Raw genomic sequence first — 6,905 nt, 5'->3', positions numbered from 1 at the left:
TTTTTTAATTTTATTTTATTTATTTCAACCCCTCCACTTCCCTCTCTACTCCACAGCTCAAGTTTTCTTTCTCTCTCTCTCTCTCATGTCATGCCCTATAATGCTTTTCTGTGGCTGTCCTAATAAAGTGTTACAAACCAGTGGCTTAAAACAACAAAAAGTTATTGTCTCACTGTCCCGGAGGCCGGAAGTCGATATTCATGGTGTCGGCAGGGCCGTCCTCTCTCCGAAGTTTCTAAGGGAGGACTCTTCCTTGCCTCTTTTAGCTTCTGGTGTTTGTCAGAGATCCTTGTCTTTCCTTGGCTTTAGATACATCGCCCCAATTTCTCCCTCCATGTCACACGGCCTTCTTCCCTGCGTCTTCACATGACCTTCTTATAAGGAAGCTAGATATTGGATTTAGTTCTCACCCTAATCCAGGATGACCTGTTTCTAAATAAGGTCACATAGGAGGTTCTTGGCAGACATGAATTTGGCGGGATATCACTCCATCCAGCACACACCCGGAGGGGTTTGTCCTGCCCCTGTGTCTCCCTTCTCCAGGCATTCTGCTCTCGGTGGCTGCCCCAGCTCCCAACCCTAACAATCTTGCAAAGTTGAGTTCTCTCGCCTGTTCTTTTCTTTGTGTCCTTTCTGCCAGGGAACAACCTAATGTGGCTTCTCCTGGGTAGACACGAAAGAACTGTGCTTGGAGCAGCCCTGAGGTGGAAATGCCCTAGAGTAGCCTGTGAGTATTTGAGTGACCTATTAGTTGAAATGGTATGGATTGGGACCACAGAAGCTACTTCCCTGAGTTCAGAGGAGGAAGTCAGAAGTGGAGGCAACAGGGGAGGTGCAAAGTTAAGAGAGATGCTCACTGCTGGGTTCATGCAAGGGCTGATCCTACATTGTACGAACCCAGGAGTGGGTCTCCTTAAACATGATCTGGGTGTCGGGATTGTTTCGCCCTTGACCTGGTCCTCGTGGGAGCTCCCCAATTCCTTGAGCTTCATATTGAGGAACAAAAGGATGGCAAAAGAAGAGTGTAGAAGCTTTCCTAAGGCACCATCAAAAAGGAGAGTATGAAAAAATGACCTTATGTAGAGAGTTCTAGCCAGAATATACATTTCAAGATGGAACCATGACAGGTAAATACAATAAGTAGTGTGTGCGCTTCATTAATGAAAAAGTGATGGTTCAGTAGTAGAATTCTTACCTTCCATGCAAGAGACCCAGGTTCAATTCTCAGCCTATGCATCTCAAGTGCAGCCACCACCCATCTGTTGGTGGAAGCTTGCATGCTGCTATGATGCTGACAAGTTTCAGCAGAGCTTCCAGACTAAAACAGACTAGGAAGAAATGCCTGGTATTCTACTTCTGAAAATCAGTCAATGAAAACTCTGCGGATCACAACAGAACATCATCCAACTCACTTGCTTTGGACACGTCATCAGGAGGGATCCATCACTGGAGGAGAATATAGGTTGGGGGCCCGCTCGATGGCAGTTAACAATAACAGCACTTCATTGAAACTTCCCCCAATGTGTGTTATTGTTGTGGATTCAGGTCTGCTCCTAGAGGAAATGTACAAGAATGGCTTTTCTACAAAGCATGACTATGTGTTTGTGGAGGGAACAGCTGGTGAAGGGGAAATTTAAAGAAATTTGCACCCTACTATCTAGCCAGCCCTGGGGTGGGCGTTAAACAGGACTGACAAGAAGATTCAGAGGTCCCCTGACACCTTCCTCTCCCCTAGTTCCTATTGCTCCTGTCATACTTGCCCATTGGACCTTCTACTCTGCAAGCAGAGAAAGGCCACCTCATCCCATGCCTATTAAGTTTCTTCTCTCCTTAACCCAGCACCTCGCTATGCCCTCTCCTCCTTGACATGCGTTCTCCATTACACTCCCTCCCTCAGTCCCAAGTCAAGAGCATGAGGGAAAGGTGAAATGTCCCCTAAGTGGACACCAGCTGCCCCAGGCTGCCCAGGGGGTCCAGGCCAGGAGCCCTGGCTCAGAGCCCTCTCCTGCGTCACGTGAACACGGCTAAGGGCAAACACCAAGCAACAAGATGGAGTTTCTTCCGTGGCTTGTGGAAATCAGTCTTCCTAATTCATAGCCACTTTACATAGGAATTGTGTCTATAGAAAACCTCTTTCAATGGGAAGATTGATACATTCATTATAATAACTCATTTTTCACACAACAGAAACAAGCATCATTTGCTCTGAGAATCCTGACAACATGGAAGCATTTGCAAGTTAATAAAGGCTCTGCCTGCCAGCACATTTGGGCAGCCCGCTCCTCATCCTCCCATGCCCCCTACCCCCCAGCCCCACCACATTTGCAAGTATGAAGCCTAGACAGGATGCCTTTAGGATTCCCAAGGTGGTTAGAAGAGACAGGAGGAGGGACAGTTGTGGTTAGGAGCTGGGACCTTGATGTTATCTGCTTATACACAACAGACTGAGGATGGGAAGTAGAGGCTCACTGATCCACATGAGGAGGGTTACGGATTGAATTGTGTCCCCCAAAAACATAAGCTGGAGTACTAACCCCTATACCTGTGAATATGACCTTGCTTGGAAATAGGGATTTTTCTGTTATGTTAACGAGGTCATACTGGAGTAGGGTGGATCCTAAACCTAATCACTTCTTGGTTGTATCTTATAAAAAGAGCAGAATAGACCCAAAGATATGAACAGGGGTGGGGGGGATGTGCATGTGAACTTGGAGGCAGATGAATCTAGAATCCCAGGAATGTCAAGGATTGCCAGTAGCTACTAGAAGTTGAAATAGATGAGAAAGGACATTCCTCTAGAGCTGACATCCTGAACTCGGACTTCTAGCCTCCTAAGCTATGAGAAAATAAAATAAAGCCATCCAGTTGTGGTATTTTTTGTTACAGTAGAACTAGGTAACTAAGACAAGGGGAAAACTGTAATTTCTTAGGAGCAGAATCCCATCCTCCACTGGGGAGACCTACCTTGGTGGTGATTTCAACCACGTAAATCCTTGAGATAGAAGATGAGATCCTCTTGGTTTGACAACCACTTTGCGAAGCAGTAATAGGACACATACACAGACACACACACACACACACACACACACATCACTCACTCATTCCTTCCAAACTTTCTACGCTTCCTCCTCCTCATCCCTCCCTCCCAATCCCTATCTCCCTTCCCCTACCTCTTTTTGAAGTCCACATGGTCATTATTGACTCTTACACGTGCTGATCTTATCTAAGCAGCCTTAGCAATGCAATTTCCGGTTTATCACATTCCTCAGATCTACCCAGCACTACATTACAGAGTGGATGGAGTCATGAACCAGAGCTTAGAACTTCACTCCTGGGCATGATCACCGGTTTCCTGCATGACCTTGGAGAAGTCTCTCCATTCCTCAGTTTCTCATTTCCTCCACCAGTAATATAGAAATATTAAAACCTTGCATCTGCCAACCTAAGCAAAAATATATACACCAAATATATTGAGCTGGGAAATAAATTTTGAAGGAACTTCAAGAGAATTAGATCTATAGCTTCATATATTAGATCTTGGGGAATACTTCAGCTTTGCTGAATTTAAATACAGAAATGCGGTTCTGTAATTTACGAAAAAGTATCTATAATATATATAGATTACTTTCATCTTCTTGGAAGTGAGATCTTGCCTGAAGGTACAGAGTTGGACCAGGCAATCTTTCAAACTCCTCCTTTGGGATTATTTATGAGGACACAATATGTTGATGACCTAGGGCTTTTCATCAGATTTTTTATACCAAATGTGTCATTCATATTCAGTTTCAGGAAATGAGAGGGTTTAAAGAAAATCAACCTCTTGCCTCATTTCCTGGCCTTTGCTTCTCTACCTGCTCATGGTGGTGGCTCCTGGAGCCCACCATGTGCGGGCACATTGCTGTCTTAATCCCTGAATCTGGACAGCTTCAACAAAGGCAAAGAATGGGGACTTCCTCCCTAGAACTGAGACTTCATGACCCAGCCTCAATGGTTAGGTTCTCCTCTTGCTCCCCTCTGCCTTCATTGCTCCCTGACCAGAGGCCAAGTATAGTATCTGAGTGTCCATGCATCCCCCTGAGTCTCAGCATTTCCTGCCCAAAATGGAGGAACGAGTAGACTCCTACTTTTCTTTTTAGAACATTACTTTGATGAGTTTTTTTTTTATTTTTTCTCATGCAAAAATTTATACATACATTGTTATGTGACTCTAATTACTCTCCCCATATTGTGACTGCCCACTCTTCCTTTCCATCCCTGATTTCCCATGTCCATTCAGCCAGCTCCTAACCCTCTGTGCCTTCCCATCTCACCTCCAGACAGAAGCTGCCCATTTAGTCTCTTGTATCTACTTGAGCTAAGAGGCACACTCCTCACGAGTATCACCTTATGTTCCACAGTCCAGTCCAATCCCTGTCTGAAGAGTTGGCCTCAGAAATTGTTTTAGCTTTCGGCTGATAGAGAATCCAGGGGCCATGCTTTCCGGGGCACCTCCAGTCTCAGTTAGACCACTAAGTCTGGTCTACTTACTAGAATTTGAGTTCTGCACCCCACCTTTCTCCTGCTCCATCAGGGACTCTCTGTTGTGTTCCCTGTCAGGGCGGTCATTGGTGGTAGCCAGGCACCATCTAGTTCTTCTGGCCTCAGGCTGATGAAGTCTCTGGTTTATGTGGCCCTTTCTGTCTCTTGGGCTAATACTTCCCTTGTGTCTGTGGTGTTCTTCATTCCCCTTTACTCCAGGTGGTTGGGACCAATTGATGCATCTTAGATACCTGCTTGCAAGCTTTAAAGACCCCAGACGCCACTCACCAAAGTCGGATGCAGAACATTTTCTAAATAAGCTTTGTTATGCCAAACGACCTAGATGTCCCCTGAAAGTATGGTCCCCAGATCCCTATCCCTGCTACTCTGGCCCTCAAAGTGTTTGATTCTATTCAGGAAACTTCTTAGCTTTGGTTTAGTCCAGTTGTGCTGACTCCTCTGTAGTGAGTGCTGTCCTTTCCTTCACCTAAGATAATTCTTATCTACTATCTAGTTAGTGAATAACCCTCTCCCTCCCTCCCCACCCTCATAACCATCAAAGAATGTTTTCGTCTGTGTTTAAATCTTTTATTGAGTTCTTAAAATAGTGATATTATACAATATTTGTCCTTTCGTGACTGACTAAATTCACTCAGCATAATGAGCTCCAGCTTCCTCCATGTTAGAAGATGTGTTTCACAGCTTCATCGTTGTCCTTTATCATTGTGTACTATTCCATTGTGTGGATATACCATAATTTGTTTATCCATTTGTACATTCATGGGCACCTAGGTTGTTTCCATCTTTTTGCTATTGTGAACAGTGCTGCAGTGAACATGGGTGTGTATATATCTATTTGTGTGAAGACTTTTATTTCTCTAGGACATATTCCAAGGAGCGGGATAGCTGGATCATATGGTACTTCTATTTTTAGCTTTTTAAGGAAGCACCAAATCGATTTCCAAAGTGGTTGTACCATTTTACATTCCCACCAACAGTGTGTAAGTGTTCCAGTCTCTCCATAAACTCTCCAGCATTTACTGTTTTGTGTTTTTTTGATTATTGCTAGCCTTGTTGAGGTGAGATGATATCTCATTGTAGTTTTGATCTACATTTCTCTAAAGGCTAATGATTGTGAGCATTTCTTCATGTGTCTGTTAGCCACCTGAATATCTGCTTCAGTGAAGTGCCTGTTCATATCCTTTGCCCAGTTTTTAGTTGGGTTATTTGTCTTTTTGTTGTTGTGGTTTTGCAGTATCTTGTAGATTTTAGAGATTAGATGCTGATCGGATTTGTCGTAGCCAAAAATTTTTTCCCAGTCTGTAGGTTGTCTTTTTACTCTTTTGGTGAAGTCTTTTTATGAATCAGTGTTTGATTTTTAGGAGCTCCCATTTATCTGGTCTCTCTTCTGGTGCCTGTGCATTGTTACTTATGGTTCATATTGTGTTTATGCCACATATTAAGGCTCTTAGCATTGTCCCTATTTTTTCTTCCATGATCTTTATCGATTTCAATTTTATATTTAAGTTTTTGATCCATTTTAAGTTAGTTTTTGTGCTTGGTGTGAGGTATGGGTCTTGTTTCAGTTTTTGCAGATGGATATCCAGTTATGCCAGCACCATTTGTTAAAGAGACTGTCTTGTCCCCAGTTAACGGACTTTGGGCCTTTGTCAAATATCAGCTCCTTATAGGTGAATGAATTTATGTCTGGATTCTTAATTTTGTTCCATTGGTCTATGTATCTGTTGTTGTATGAGTACCAGGCTGTTTTGACTACCGTGGTGGTATAATGGGTTCTAAAATCAGGTAGTGTGAGGCCTCTCACTTTGTTCTTCTTCTTGAATAATGCTTTACTTATTCGGGGCCTCTTCCTTTTCCATATGAAGTTGGTGATTTGTTTCTCCACCTCATTAAAAAATGTTGGTGGAATTTGGATCGGGATTACATTGTATCTGTAGATGGCTTTGGGTAGCACTGATATTTTTAAAATTTTGAGTCTACCTATCCATGAGCAAGGTATGTTTTTCCACTTATGCAGGTCTCTTTTGGTTTCTTGCAGTAGTGTCTTGTTGTTTTCATTGTATAGATCTTCTATATCTCTGGTTAGATTTATTCCTAAGTATTTTATTTTCTTGGGGGCTATCGTAAATGGAATTGATTTGGTGATTTCCTCTTTGAGATTCTCTTTGTTGGTGTAAAGGAATTCAACTAATTTTTGTATGTTTATCTTGTATCCTTAATCTTTGCTGAAATCTTCTATTAGTTCCAATAGTTTTCTTGTGGATTCTTTGGGGTTTTCTGTGTATAAGATCATATAATCTGCAAATAGAGATACTTTGACTTCTTCCCTACCAATTTGGATGCCTTTATTTCTTTTTCTAGCCTAA

Source organism: Trichechus manatus, unplaced genomic scaffold (genome assembly GCF_000243295.1).
Source record: "Trichechus manatus latirostris isolate Lorelei unplaced genomic scaffold, TriManLat1.0 scaffold00202, whole genome shotgun sequence".
NCBI lineage: Eukaryota > Metazoa > Chordata > Mammalia > Sirenia > Trichechidae > Trichechus > Trichechus manatus.
The sequence above is the reverse complement of the archived record's forward strand: the minus strand, read 5'-3'. Positions refer to the sequence as shown.